Below are 16,064 nucleotides of genomic sequence, written 5' to 3' on the forward strand. Positions count from 1 at the left end.
CAGCTGCAGGGACGCATCTTGCCATTCCCAGAATGGATCTTAGAAAATTTGAAAGAACACTCTCTATATGTGTGAAATCCTAGGATCCAAGTTGGTATACCATAAAACAGTTGGGGCAGAATCTTGAGCTTAAAAACTTGAATAACAGCTGGAATAAATTGTCCCCCCTTAGTAATGAAAAGAAAATGCAAGATAGCTTTCTGCATGCTCTGGGCTGCTTGAATTATGGTCCGTCTATGGGCAGCCCAGGAAAGTTTATGGTGGAATCTAATACCTAGGTACTTTAGCAGTTTTATTTGCTCAATGCAAGAACCATTAATTGTCCATTTTCTAGTTGTTACAGAATGAGTGAAAACCATAATTTTGGTTTTAAGAAAATATAGAACCAATTGGTTGTTCTCACAGTAGGTCATAAATGTACGGTTCAGCCGTTCAAGTCCTATTTTTGATAGCGACAGAAGGACCGCATCATCTGTGTAAAGCAGTAGGGGGCATTTGGTCTCCGCCAATCTAGGAGGATGGAAGTCTGTTCCAAGACACCACCCAAACAGATCCTTTAAATACAGGTTAAATAGTGTGGGGGCCCTGTCAAACCCCTTTATTAGCCTGAATAGGTTTTGTCAGGTTTCCTTCTGTACCACATCTAACACGGAGTGTGGTGCCTGATAAAGACATTTAATAAGATACAGGAGTCTCTTATCTATAGAGGTTTTGTATAATTTTGACCATAGAATGTCTCTTGGGACAGAATCAAAGGCTGATTTTAAATCTCTGAATGTAGTATAGAGCCCATTTCCATGAGAGGACATATATTTCTCCACAATACACTGTTCAATTGCTGATCTACACTTTCTAATTCCTGCCTGTTCCTTCCCCAAGATATTTTCCTCCTCTATCCAAGCAAGTAGTCTTTGATTTAAGTGATTAGAGTACATTTTATCCAGCACAGAGAGTCGACTGAATGGTCTGCAGTTGGTTGGGTCTCTCATTTCTTAAAGATAGGTATTATGAAGGCTTCGGACCAAGTGATGGGAAATTTACCTGAGTTGTTGATATGGGTAAACAAGTTTACCAACAAAGGTGCCCACCAATCCATGTCAGCCTTTAGCATTTCAGGGAGAATAGCATCTGTTCCCGGGTTCTTTCATACTTCTAATCAGGGTTATTGTTTCAGTCACTGTGACTAGCCTCCATGGTGGAGTGTCTTTTAAATTCATAAGTGGAGAGAAATCTGTAGAATTCTCTTTGATGTCCCCAAATAGATAGATGTCCCCAGATATCTGCTGGGATGTTACAGCTGTGCTGGTTCGAGGACGAGCTCAGGGCATCAGTGACAAGAGCCCAAAAGAGTTTAGATTTTTTATTTAAAGTGCATTCTATTAATGCATTCCATCCCTTTTGAATTGCTTGTCTCTTTTTACATGCTATTAATTTGTTATTAATATTATAATAATATTCTGCTGGTAATATAGGTTTTCCTTTCTATAGTTGTTATATACCTCTCTCAGTTGTTTTTAACTACATATGACATTCTCTGTGAAACCACTTGGGGCCGTTTATCTTTAATGAGGCTTGTGGAAGTAGTTTTTTGGAGGTCAGGGCCATGTTCATCGCATTGATTAGGATTGAATCTTTATATTTGGCAGGAGTGGCATTTGTGGCTCCTATGATTGAATTTTTAGGGACTCCCCCTCAGCGGAGCCAAAGAAGCCTTCTAGCTTATTGTGAGTTTCCTCAGTCCAATATATTCTCTTTTGTTTGAAGCTTAGGAATTTATCTTGGAGATGAGGTTTTGCACTCGGACAGATTGTGAAAGTAGGAGGATGGTATTAAGGGGCAGGTGGTCACTATCCAGCCTTAGGCGTACAGAAAATTCCACTCCCTCTCTAGATAAAGAGTGGGAGATTACCACAAAATCCACAGCACTGCTTACATAGGTGAATTCAGGGTGTTTGTCATAGTGGGGGTTCCCGTTTAATATTATAAGACCAAGGCGGGGCACCATTTGGATCATACAGATGCCACCATAATTCACCTTAGTATCTTTGGACATTCATCATAGCTAGGGGCAAAGATCTTATTGTCAACTACCGCCCCTAAACTAGAAGAAAAGAGTGCATTGTTATTTGAGCCTAATCTTGCATTAAAGTCCCCCATTATGAGTATCCTGGCTCTAGGGAGTTTGCATTCTAGTCCTATTGTATAATTTTCCAGGTCTTCCCAACCTTGTTTTGTGCTTTTCTGAGATGAGAAGGGTGGGATACTAACCTTGACCCAAAAAAAAAAAAGGATCTTAGGTCCAAAGACTATATGCATGGGCATTGCTATTTTCGCACAAGTGGGGAGCCAGTTGACAGATGCCTGGAGAGCAGTAGACATCAAGATTGCTAAACCTGCTTTAGGTCTACCTTTCCTTTTGTTGGTCTCAGCGGGCATACCATATACAGCATATCCATTTAGCTTAATTTGTTTGGTGAACCATGTTTCCTGAATAAAAATTATATAATGAGCCCTCAGATGTTCCAGAAAGTTGGGATCATTTTGCTTCGAGGTCCACCCTGCTATGTTCCATGAGATAACATTGAGCTGATCATGTGTTACATTCAAGATCTCCCTTTTATCCCATGGATAGCTATCAGGTTGTCTGGAACAGATTCTAGCTATGGTATCATTATGCTGCAGGGATTGTCAATTTCTCTTAGTAACATCAGGAAAGTTCTCTGGGCTTCATCTGGGGGTGCCTCACCTGTCAGGCACAGCTCGGGATGGTTCTCAGGCACTGTCAAGTTGGAATTGAGTGTCCTTTTGTTTATTGTTATTATGGGCTCCAGAGGGGGTTTAGCAGACAAATTGGCAGTCTGCTCAAGGAGGCAATCTGGCCAAGGAAGACCTGGAATGGTCTTTTTTGTTGTATGGCTATCATCCTTGCATTTTTCTGTGGGATAACCATAAGCATTTTGCCCATCATTTGAATGGTCTGCTAAAATGTGAATAAGATTCTCATCAGTGTGCTTCTCCTGGGCATAGACTGGTTTCTCCCTTTCTGTCTCCCTTGCATATGGGGTGTGCTAAATTTTGGAAGTACCTAAAGACTGTTATACCTCTCGCAGCTAGATCCTTTCTTCTGCCATAAATCCTACTGGTTATAATACTATCCTTAAATTTTACAATTGCCCATGCATGGGTATAATTATGCTACTTCATTTGGCCTGATATAAATTCAAGGATGTCTGCTTGAAGGAGATGCAAAATTATCATTGGAATATATCCTGTTTCAGCAGTGAACAATAGCAAATTGCAATAAATTCTGTTGAGCAAAAAAGCAGGGACAAAGCAATGCATTAAAGTTGAGGCTCAAATGAAAAGAAGGGAGTATTATGCAAACAGGCACTGCAAAACTGTGTCTAGCATGTGCAAAACAGAACTACTGAGAAAGGAAAGAGTAGTGATCAAGTGATTACTTATGAAAGGCAAACTCCCTCAGGTTCTGCAGTGAGAAGGGCAAACAGTTAGGGCATAATCAGGAAATAGTCATTCTTGTGTGGTTTTGGGAGTGGAAGCCATGTTATTCTATGCTAGCAAGTCAGCAAAACCAAAAGAAAAATAAAATATAAAGACAAGGAAAGCATTGTGGCATCTTGAAAACTAATTATTTTACTTACTGGAGTGGGAAAACTTTGAAAACTAAAAGAGGGACAAGGATAAATCTAGAAAGACATCCACAAGGGACCAGTAGTGTCCGGTCTAGAACATCGCTGTAGGGATTGATAATCAAAGTTTGTAGAAAGAATCTGATCAAATTCTACAGCTGTGCTAGCAACCTGCTTACCAGTTAGATTTAATACAGCTGTGGAAATAAAATGCTAGAGAAGAAACCTGTAGAAGCTAATCTCTAATTGGCCACAAGGGGCAATATGGCAAACAGCCTCAGAAGACTGCTTGGTGGGAGGGATGGTCGAATGAAGAGAAGAAGGAGCTTCTCTGTGGGATTGATTTATGAAGCAGACTCTTACTATAGACTCTGGATTTGTGTTATGATAAATGGACTGACATGGAATCAATCAATTAAACTTTATTTGCGGCCTCTGACCCATTAAAATATATACATATAATATTTTAAAAAAGAGGAAGCAACTAAAACATTTCAAGACAGTTAAAACAGCGAAAATTAATAAAACAGTTTACCCATATATTGCTTTTTTATTTTTGTTGTTTCCATTATGACGGGGTTAGGTAGAGGTCAAGATTGTTTTTCGTATTCTTTGAACAGAGAGAAGGAATTTGGTCACTGATTCAGTGGTTATCTTGTTTGTGTCACTTCAGAAATATTTTGTATCCCAAATCAGAGTCCTACCTGAAAGACATTCATTATGGGCTTGAGGAATTTGATACACTCACTTCTGTAAAAATTACACTCCAAAAGGACGCGCATCAAAGGTACAAATTCTGCATCCTTACAAGGCCACAATCTTGTGCCAGAATATCACCCATTTAAAACTGCGGATTGGAGACAGTTAAATCAGGCTCCTCAAAAGACGTGCCTGTATTTTGGGATAATCAAATTCTCTAAATACCTAGCACTTTGGGAGAAATTATAGTTCAGGCCAAGGTGCAAGATGGAGCACGTTTTGCAAGCCATTGAAATGGAAGTCAATGTCCCGGATCCGCTTTTCTAAGATAGAGTTGGCTGCCTTGGGTTCCTGGGCATAAAGAAAGTCAAAAGAGAGCCCTAATAGATGCTGTTTGGCTGGAAAAGCTTTAAGCCATGAGCTGTTATGGAATATTTCTGTAGAAGGTTAAGATATCCCATAGATGGATCAGCATGTATTACCTTGTTCCAAAATTTAAAAGCAGATAGCCACGCGCTGCATTCTAGTGATGTTAGACCAGTCTCTAATCGTAAGGCAGCTGCAGGGCATTCCCAGAATGGATCTTAGAAAATTTGAAAGAACACTCTCTATACTTGCGTGAAATCCTAGGATCCAAGTTGGTATACCATATAACAGTTGGGGCAGAATCTTGAGCTTAAAAACTTGAATAACAGCTGGAATAAATTGTCCCCCCTTAGTAAAGAAAAAAAATGCAAGATAGCTTTCTGCATGCTCTGGGTTGCTTGAATTATGGTTCGTCTATGGGCAGCCCAGGAAAGTTTATGGTGGAATCTAATACCTAGGTACTTTAGCAGTTTTATTTGCTCAATGCAAGAACCATTAATTGTCCATTTTCTAGTTGTTACAGAATGAGTGAAAACCATAATTTTGGTTTTAAGAAAATTTAGAACCATTTGGTTGTTCTCACAGTAGGTCATAAATGTGCGGTTCAGCCGTTCAAGTCCTATTTCCGATAGCGACAGAAGGACCACATCATCTGTGTAAAGCAGTAGGGGGCATTTGGTCTCCGCCAATCTAGGAGGATGGAAGTCTGTTCCAAGACACCACCCAAACAGATCCTTTAAGTACAGGTTAAATAGTGTGGGGGCCCTGTCGAACCCCTTTATTAGCCTGAATAGGTTTTGTCAGGTTTCCTTCTGTACCACGTCTAACACGGAGTGTGATGCCTGATAAAGACATTTAATAAGATACAGGAGTCTCTTATCTATAGAGGTTTTGTATAATTTTGACCGTAGAATGTCTCTTGGGACAGAATCAAAGGCTGAGTTTAAATCTCTGAATGTAGTATAGAGCCCATTTCCATGAGAGGACATATATTTCTCCGCAATACACTGTTCAATTGCTGATCTCCTCTTTCTAATTCCTGCCTGTTCCTTCCCCAAGATATTTTCCTCCTCTATCCAAGTAAGTAGTCTTTGATTTAAGTGATTAGAGTACAATTTACCTAGCACAGAGAGTCGCCTGAATGGTCTGTAGTTGGTTGGGTCTCCTCTTTCTCCTTTCTTAAAGATAGGTATTATTATGGGTTCGGACCAAGTGATGGGAAATTTACCTGAGTTGTTGATACAGTATGGGTAAACAAGTTTACCAACAAAGGTGCCCACCAATCCATGTCAGCCTTTAGCATTTCAGGGAGAATACCATCTGTTCCCAGGACCTTGCCTGATTTCATACTTCTAATCAGGGTTATTGTTTCAGTCACTGTGGCCGGCCTCCATGGAGGAGTGTCATTTAAATTTATAGGTGGAGAGAAATCTGTAGAATTATCTTCGATGTCCCCAAATACAGGTGTGTTTTCGATATAGAATCAAAGGCTGATTTACAATCCACAAAGGCGGCATAGAGTGATGTTACTCCTTTGGCCGAGTATTTCACTGTAAGATGCTGTATAATTAGGCACTGTTGTTCTATTGTGGATCTCCCAGGTGTTTGTCTAGGAGGTGCCTTGCATATAGTTTGCTTCTAATATTGAGCGAACTTATTGGCCTGTAGTTGGCTGGATCTTCCCTTTCCCCCTTCTTATAAAATGGGACCACTATGGCCGTTTTCCATGATATTGGGATATGGCCAGTGTCACTGATGTGCGTGAGAGAGGTGCTAGAAAAGAGCCCCACTATATCTAGTTTTCTTTTAGGAGTTCTGGAGGGATGCCATCAAGGCCTGGGGCTTTTCCATTTTTTAGCTGATCTAAATGAGCTATTATTTCACCTGGGGTCACTGGGGGCCATTTGGGAGTCCTTCCAAGCATTAGTGAGGAAGGGGGTACAATGACATCCTCGTACATATTTGTAAAGTGGGATACCCCTTTATCTGGTGGAATACAAGAGGATAACGGGTGTTTGGGCTCTGATAGTCTTCCTGAGTTTAGTTTCCAGAATAGGGATGGATTTTTGTTTTTTTGCTGCTTCTGTCACCTTCCTCCATAGTTCTCTCGTGTGTTCTCTTTTACTGTGTTGTATCCTCTGTATTCTTTTTTTATGTATCATTAGTTTTAGGAGGCCTCTTTATTGACATGGCCTTTGCTCTCAGGTATTCCTTGTCTGTCTGATTTAATGTTTTGCTGCCTTACAGCTTAAGTTGAACCAAGGTTTGGATCGGTTATATGATTTCTGAAGGTTTCTGCTATATGAATGGACAAGCTGTTGTAGGAGACAAACTGTTGTAGGAGAATTTCGTATGTATCTATAGGATTCCGGTGGACTGTCTGGCTTCCTACTGAATTAAGGGTGTCAATCAGTGTTTACGAAGTTAAAAGTTGTTTTAGATTTTGTGCCAGTTTAGGTGACCATTTGACTCGGCAACACACTCTTTCTAATGCTGTGATTTCCGTATGATATCTTGGTTCTGTGTCTAAATTTCTAATGTTTAGGTGGAAGATGTAGGGGGAAATGATGCCCCTCCATGTAAGGCAGTACTTGGAGAGTTTCAACCATGGAAAGGAGGCCCCTGCACACCAGGATGTAGTCAATTGTACTAGCTTTAGATGCTACCATAAATGTGTATTTTCCTGTGCCATTTAAAACTGAGAGGCCCAGTCTATAGGCAAATTTGTACAGAGGCCCCGGCATAGTTTGCATGTTGATCTTTAGATGCCTTCTCCTGATTCAGGTTCCCCACATTATCATTTCTTATGTTGGCTTTCATCTTAAATTTGCTTCCCAGATCTGGTCCCATACGGGCATTTAGATCCCCACCAGTCAGGACCAAAGCATCCGGATGTTCCATGATAAGCTGTCTTACATAGTTTTCAAGGTCTGTACAGTTTCCTTCTGTTTCTGCTTTTCTAGATGTAGGAGGTATATGTTCATGATCAATAGGGTTTTCATACTTCCTGTAAGTACTACTGCCATGGCCAGTTGTCTCAAAGGGGGGTTTGTCGTAGATTTCACTTTCAGAGCCATTGATACCAGAATGCTCAGGGCCCCCCTTCAGTCTCCCCAGGATTGCCTTTACCATGAAAGAGTCGAAACCATCTAGTATTATATCTTTGTCAGACCATGTTTCTTGCAAAAGAATGATGTCATATTTGCTGCGAAAGAAAGGAGTCTCATGGGTATGGTACATCTGGTCCAACCTGCCGCATTCCATGATAAAAGTTCAGCTTTAGATGCAGATTTTTGGTTGCTTTCTGGAGCACACCACCATACTTGAGTGTCTGGTGCCTCCTTCGGCTCCTGAATGCTCAGTTCTTCTGCCTTTGGGGTCATTTCCCCTTTTGTGGCAGAGAGAATTTTAATGGGGTTACCATCCTTGTATACTCTTAGCTTCTCCAGAGCAGGCTGGGATACATCTGATGACTGACATCCTCTGTAGGTGAGGGGAGCAGCTGGTGTGAGTAAAGGGTAATCTTTATCGGCCCAGTCTTTGTTGTTTTGATTTCTTTGTGTGTCTCTACTAAAAGAAGATCTTTCAGCTCTACCTGGGTAGGTAGTCCTTGATGCGTTTGGATCTATGGAATCTTTGTGAAGTTGGGCTTTTTGTTTGTTTTTTCCCCATGCAGTATTCCAGGCTGAAGCCTTCTTCAAGTGTTTTTTTTTTTTTTTTTTTTGCCTTCCAATAGTTGATTGGAAAGGTTGCTAAATTGGTGTGCGTTTCCTTTCCTCTGCCATCTGATTTGGTTTTGGAAGGTGATCTGCTGTAAATGGTGGAAACTTCAGCCATCTATACAGGTCACAGCTGGGATTTTCAGCTGTTATCTTCCATCCTTTCTCTCTTTGTTCTGGAACCTGAATTTCTCTGGACGTATTTGTTAGTTTGTGGGTGTCCAATTTTGTGATTGGTCTGAAGTTAATATTTGAATAACTTATATGTATCCCCCATTTGAATGATACTGCTATTTTTTCAAACTTGTATAACAGGCTCTAAAAATGATGGGCCTGTTTACTATTGGCGAAGATCATGTGTACCCTGCCTCTTAGTTGCCCGGGCTTACTGGGATAAATACAGTAACATTTTGTGTTCGTTTGAGCATCCCAACCCTTGCCCAGAATTTCTCTTATTTTCTGTAATACTTTTGAATTGGAGGCCCAGGTGCCATTTGATTTTCTTAGTGGCCAGTTATAGATGGTGACATGGTTCATGGGCTTGGATGATGGGGTTTCAGCCGGGGTGGACTCTTCACTGTCTGAGGTTGCTGACCATTGGGGGTTTTGTATCTGTATATTTGTCTTGCATGCTGTCACAGGAAGTGGATGCTGAGGATAGGGTTCTTCTTGGGTATTTCCCCACCATTCATCTATGGTTATTAGCTCTAGATTGGATGTTAGGTCAGGTCCCTCTGTGTCTTCACTTCGGTCATATGGGTCTGTCCAAGCCTTTAGGGTCATCCCGGAGATGGCCATTCGGTCCTGAGATGTTTTTTTCCGATAGCTGTGGGTAACTCTGACCTTTAAAAGCTAAGGAGTTATCTTTTTGTGTTTCATCTTTTGTGCCCAGCTCCTTTTTTTGCCTGAAATCTGTTTTCAGTATTCTGAGTGTTTGGGGGAGGTGCTGCTTTTAGAAAGAATCCCCAGCTTTATCATTTCAGCAATGCATTATAGTATTGCTTTAATATCAGCGATTTCTTTCTTTAGGTCATGCAACTTATTGAAAATTGTCTGGTTAGATTTAGCTGAGAGGAAGCACTGATGTCATAGTTGGATGTAAATAATCCTAGTTTGTTCACTCTCGCACACTTGAGCAGAGTGCAGAGTTCCAATGGCAACCCCCTGGTATGTCTTTCCATTACATTGTCCGTAGTAAGTGGGGTACTTGACGTAAATTCCCTCAGTGGCCTTTGATTGTAAGAGGAAGTATGTTCACGTTTCCTGATGAGATCTGAGGCCACACCGAAGTCTGCTATTTAGTTCTGATTTGGCTTTTTGGAAGCCTTTTTTATCTTTTGGTCCTAGTAGTGACCATATTTATACTCCACACATTTAGCTTAATTAGTGTCCCCTTCTACTTCTGCAGGTACAAGCTTCCACTCAGAAGGAAAAGAATATGGGTTTCACAGTTACGGTCAGTAGGTGCTGGATAAAAAAACTCTTAGCTCCAGTAAACATTCAGACATAACCGTTAAAGGGCAGGTTATTCCACCCTGTTCCTTGAAGAACTTTTACTCACTGTGAGCCAGTTGTAGGTTGACGAAGACGTCAGATCCGCCCCTGCTGTATGCCAAACAACTCCCCAGAGAAAGATGGCGTTTCTTAAACAAAGTAAAAGCCTTTCTTGCAGACTTGATTCAAGCAGGTGCTTACTGTCCCCAGTAAGGGTGTAGTTCTAATATCTCTCGGCAGCTCCAGTAGTCATTATCTGTTTGTTTACTTTTACCAAAGTTAGTATCATGCAAGTAAAATAGGAGCTTCAACTAAGCAAAAGCGATAACCATATAAAATTATATAAAATAGAGATAAAATCATTGCTGCGTAGCCACGAGCATGTTGCCTGGCTGAGCCAGATCCAGAAGGACTCCCACTCCATGTAACTCATTTGCGTTGATCATGTTTTACTTGATCTTTAACTGAACAAATATTTGTTTTGTCCTAAAAAAAATTTTTATCCTCTGATCAAGTGTGACTATGTGAAAAAGAAGACTCTCAGAATGCTTTTCAGAAAAAACATCTTTTAGCTCAGGACTAGTTATCATTCTCAACACCTTCTCCAAATATTACCTTTCAGAGAGGTCATTGTACTAAAATTAAATTTAACTGTAAATTTAGCTGGTCCACATCATGAATGAGAATTGACTTGACAGCATGTGATTGTGAGGAAACAGAAGGAAACTGGGACTTGTAGTCATACAAAGATGGAGTCTGTTAGGTTCTGTGAAAGATAGATTTGAAAGCACTGAAATGTTCTCATGAGATTGTTGTTAGAATTGTGCTGCCAGAAATAAAGATAAGGGAGCAAGGCCAAAGAGGCCCAGAGAAGATGAAACATAGCATACTACTTAATAGGGGAAAGATAAGTCACCTGGGCTCGGATCTTCTCCTGTGAAATGTGGGAGGTGAACTCTTTTACACCCACTTGCTCTTAATTATTTAACAGCTTGGAAGTGTCATAAAAAAGGTGACCAAAGGTATGTAGAACATGGTTCATGTATGTGATCCTTGTTCATTTGTTCGTGAATGTTGTGGAATGTGAGAGGTTAGTTTTTTTTGAAGGAGAAGAGGGGGGAGAAATAGCCCAGCTTCTCTAGATACTGACATATAGAGAGTGCAAAGATGATTACTTAGCTTAATTTTAGTTGTTATTATTTTACTTAGGAATAGTTAACTTATTTTAATCATTGTGACTTCTGGAGATGCCTAATGTTTATGCCTTTTAAAGCTACAACTGTATTCTAATGCAACTACTTTGTTAATTAAACAAATATAATTCTTCAACAGAGAAGTGGTCTCTTGAACAGCACGACTTGCACCTAAATCCAGTCAGGACTTGAGAAGGTCACTAATTGCTACTGTAAGTATTGAGAGATCCTACCTGACTAGGCTATTGTGCTATCAAAGCAACCATATAGTCAATGATTTGCTACCTTGTAAGTTGGCAAGTGTTCTCTTTTAGGTTGGGCTTTTTTGTGGGGCATGTACTATGCACTTCTAGCCTTAAAGGACCTACATCATGTACTCAAATTGGTAGTTTTGCACCCACAGTGACTCCTTGGCTGAGATAATTGTCCCTTTAGGGAGAGATGATTGTGAGAGTGATTATTATATTATTAGTTATGGCTGCACAGGAGTGGAGCAATAATTGTCAATATTCTATAAGGAAATTCTAGAAATGCAGGCAGCCCAAAGAAAAAAAAAAGGTAACAGCATTACATATTGGCCGTGAAAGTCTTAGCGAATATACTTCTTTCTTTCTTTCTTTCTTTCTTTTTTTCTTTCTTTCTTTCCTATTGAGTGGTATATCACAATACTTTATTTGCCTTTAAGTTCAGCTCTCATAAAGGGAGTGCTTGGTTGAGAGTGTTATCCGGTTCTCTAAAAGGGAAAGCTCTTAAAAATGAGAGAACTGAGACACGGAGGCTTTCTATTGAAGTTTGTTTATTGCAAAAATAGAAACGCTGCTGCAGGAGCGGGGAGAAAGCTAATCACCAAATTAAGGTGATAATGGGTTTCTCCAAAGAACAAAGGAACTGGTACAATCTCTTATAGCCTGTCCCTTCAGGGCGATTGGGGTGGGCTCACAATCTCCTTAAAAGGTCATTAAGTTAGTTAGCAATAATTCATTGGATTAGTGAAAACACATTTTAAACATGCGCAGAACAATTAAACAGATCACTTTCCCTAAATCGTCTTTTGTCTTTTGTTAACCTCTGCATTCCATTCTTATCTACTGTAGAGATGTTGCTTCTCAGGAAGCGTTAGTCCTTGAGCAGCGAAGAAAGAAAGGGGGAGGGGGGTCGGGCCTGCTTTTACGAGGCTAGATAATCTCTCTTCTGAATAAGTTTCTAACGACCTGTTTCAAGTGAGAACAATAGCCTGCTTTTACGAGGCTTCTGCCTAATTGAATAAGTCAAACATTTTTACTACTATCAATTCCCCATTTCCTTTTTCTACTTACTTTGACTTATTCACAATTATAGTTCTTCCTCGTCTTGAGCTGGGATAATTTTGTAACTTATCTCTGATTCTCTTATGACCATCTGCGTTTTCGGCATCGCTGCTTGGACTGCAGAGTTAATCATGTTTCTTATGATGGGGAGGACACAGGGGAGCAACATTAGCCCCAACACAAACATTCCCATAAAGAACAATGCTTGCTTCCAATTATTGAAAATTCCGCCCAACCATCCAGCATTGTCCATGATTCCTGTCCAGTTTTGCACAGGAACATGAGCTACTTCCCTCATTCCCCCCGTAATTTCTGCAATTGCCTCTTGGGTGTCTCCTATTTCAAGACAGCAATTTGTTAAATTAAACTTTCCACACACCCCTCCTTCTGCAGCTAATAAGTAATCTAAAGCTAACCTATTTTGAAATATAGCATTTTTAATCTTGGTATTTTGCTTTGCTAACAATAATAAAGCTTGCTCATTTTCCCTTGTAAGCAATTCTACTACAGCTTGAAGCCTTATAATTCTATTGAGCATATAAATTGGCGTTCTATAGCCATAGGAGCCGTCTCGGGCCCAGCTCGCAGGATCATAGTAGGCTATTACTCGTTCAGGGGGCCACTCGTAATCCTTCCACTGGCCTATTTGCAGAGACCATTTCTGTCTGTTTGGGGATTCTTCAGCATGTCCTAAGTCTGCCCCCTTACTCAAGGGAATCATGAAAAAGAAAGGTTTTAAGTGCCCCAAGAAGCATGTTCCAGTCCAATTAGGCACTAGATGGGAGTAGGCTACCCTTCCGCATATCCAATACAACCCTGCAGGAGCGTGTCCGTCTCCAGTTAAACTACCGTTATGCCACAGGGTTGCAGCTTCCTCTGTCAGGTTTACCCAAGGGTTGCTTGACACATTTCCCCATACAGATAACTGTGTGTTATTAATGATGCGTATACTCTGACAGTTCGAATCTCCTAACGCAGTAGGTTTCCCTATTCCATCAGGGGTTCGTTGAATGCATGCTTCTCCTACTAAGTTATTAGATAAGTCCCACCTAGTGTTACTAGAGTGTTTTGGCAAACCTGTAAGGTTATAGGGTTCAGTTGAGTTCCATTCGATCACTTCCCAAGGCCATTGGTCTCCCTTAAGAGTACCTCCACAGATATAACAATTTGTAACATTCATGGTGGTAGCTATTGTTTGTGCCAATTCAACAAATAGATTTGTTGTCCTGGGAGTTAAGGACTGTTCCCAGGGGTCAGATTCCATTTCCTTCCAGAAAGTTTGATATACCACCCTATCTTCTCCAATTATTCCCTCTTTAACTTGTTTTACAGTAAAGAACCCTCCGGGATCATCACCCTTTCCATCAATTCGTAAGCCAAAAACTTTAGACCACAGATTACGGTTATCCCATTTCTGGAAGTTCAATATGGTGAGGTTGACAGGATTACAATGTCCCCTGGCACAGTTAGGACCCGCATCGGTCCTTCTCTGGAGACTTGCAGCTGACCTGGGTGCCCCTCCCCAAGTTGCCCACCAAACACACGACCAATACGGGACAAACCATTGTCTCCAGCTATTGCACCCGGTCCAAGCAGTAGATTGGATCCCTATGTATTTATGTTGTGCTTGATATGATCGTTCCCACCAGAGGTTCCCACAACTTCCCCAATAGTCGTAGTATAGGAGTTCGCAAGCATCAAAGATAAAGGATACTGGACCTGACTCTGGTCGCATTTCTCTACCAAATATGTGGCCGTGTCCAGTTTTTCCCGCCCTCAATTCTATCCATATCCTTTCTGGTTTTTGCTGTGGGTCATAACAGACAGGTTTTGAGTTACCCACAGTGCAGACACTGTATTCTACTTTGTTAAATGTACACTTAAATACAGTGCCCGTACACTTATAAACTGACTTGTAGATTAAGGTCTGATGCTCTTGACTTCCCTTTCTTGTAGTTGTTACACAAGGGCAAGAGCTGGAGTCTGCTCCTTCCGCCTGTAGGGCACAGCTCATCAAAATCCCTAATACTATAATCAATTTGCCATCAACCCTTGGTTTGCCACTAAACATATGTCCAATATTCTTCCAAGACACAAGAGGGGTTGGCTTTACCTTCGCCTGTAGTGGGGGTTCCATTCCTCGTCCGGACTGGGTGCTGACCAGGGGCTTTCGTTCCTGCACTTCTAACACGTCTCGTGGTGCACCGAAGATGCGTAACGGAGTCATCCCTTGAGAATTGGTCTCTGGTGTCGCCGAGCTATCGGATCGAATTCTCCACGGATAGCTTGCAGTTGGCGTTTTTATAGCCCACAAGCTTTCGTCCCACAGCCCTTCAGGATATCCCACCTTCAGCCGTACCACCTCAAGGTCGGGTTCTCGTCAAATTTGGTTTCTCTGACACTCCAGTGGTGAGGGCAAAAATGACAATACAAGAAAAGGGGTTTACTCCTATCTGGGGAACCCAAACTACCGGGAGGTGAAAGTGCGAGGGCAGAGAGGTCACTCCCCTCGGAGAATGGTCTAATTAGAGTCTGACCCCGAGCTAGGGAAACCTATCCGGCAATCCTCGTCAATGCCTTCTTCCTCAGAGTAGCTATCAGTATCAGTACTTTCACACAGCTCTGAGTCCTCTGTAATGGGACAGACTTTGCAGTACTGATTATGTCACCACCGTGAATCCCACAAATCGGTAAAAACCCCGTTGAAGATTTTCCTTTCCCCTACCCACTTACGGGTTCTTTCGTCCTCCAGTACCACCTGATCACCAATGGAATATCCCTTGAAAATGCAAAGTCCCCTGAGACTCCTGTCTATTCTCAAATGTACCTGCCAAGTCTGGACCAGATTATTAACCTCGTTTCTCTCTATAAATACACTAAAGAAAGGACAACAATGGTGTGCTAATCGACTGAGAGACATTACACACGTCGTCTGAAAACAGTCTTTAGTCCGTCTTTGGACACAGGCACAGCTTCCCACCGTCCCTCAGGGTTGACTGCGTGTTTGGCTCGAGTATGATGAGTCCAGCCTAATTCTTTGGTTCTTATAGCAGTTTCAGTTGTCAACAGTATCTGGAACGGACCAAGCCATCTTGGGGCAAGCAGCTCACTCTTCCATGCCTTGATATAAGCCCAATCTCCGGGGTGGAAGGAATGCACTGCTACCTCCAATGCCGTTCGTTGCACTGAGATGCCTCGCTCCCTGTTATCGGAAAGAATAGAAAACAGGGCCAGCAAATATTTTCTTATAAAGGCATCCTTGAACAAATCTAGATTAGGGCTCACTCTCTGTGTACTAACATCCCAAATTCCCATTCCGTACAGGCTTTCAAAAGGCGAGAGTCCTGTAATGCTATGCGGCTTAGTTCTTATAGCGTATAAAGCTAGGGGCAAAACCTTCGGCCAGGGCAACTGCGCTTGTTGCATCAACTTATTAATTTGTTTCTTTAAAGTCTGGTTCATCCTTTCAGTTTTTCCTGAACTCTGAGGATGCCACGGAGTGTGTAGCTTCCAAGCTATGCCCAAAGTATCAGCTACTCGCTGTAGCACCTTCTGAGCAAAGTGCGTACCCCTGTCACTATCCATTGATTGGATTAACCCATATCTACAAATAATTTGTTCCAATAAGATTTTACA

At 41.4% G+C, this 16,064-nt stretch overlaps 1 long non-coding RNA gene across 15 annotated transcripts in view; it reads left to right on the forward strand.

Moving 5' to 3' along the window:
* The window catches only part of LOC140705828 (uncharacterized), a 117,084-nt gene that overhangs the window by 56,121 nt on the left and 44,899 nt on the right, over window positions 1–16,064 (forward strand). For 5 of the 15 annotated variants that reach the window (XR_013543729.1, XR_013543737.1, XR_013543728.1 and 2 more), the window contains exon 1: window positions 9,897–11,333. This is a non-coding gene — a long non-coding RNA (uncharacterized LOC140705828). The other 10 variants (XR_013543739.1, XR_013543733.1, XR_013543738.1 and 7 more) reach the window with 6 other exon arrangements.

This window comes from Pogona vitticeps, chromosome 3 (genome assembly GCF_051106095.1).
Source record: "Pogona vitticeps strain Pit_001003342236 chromosome 3, PviZW2.1, whole genome shotgun sequence".
Lineage (NCBI taxonomy): Eukaryota > Metazoa > Chordata > Lepidosauria > Squamata > Agamidae > Pogona > Pogona vitticeps.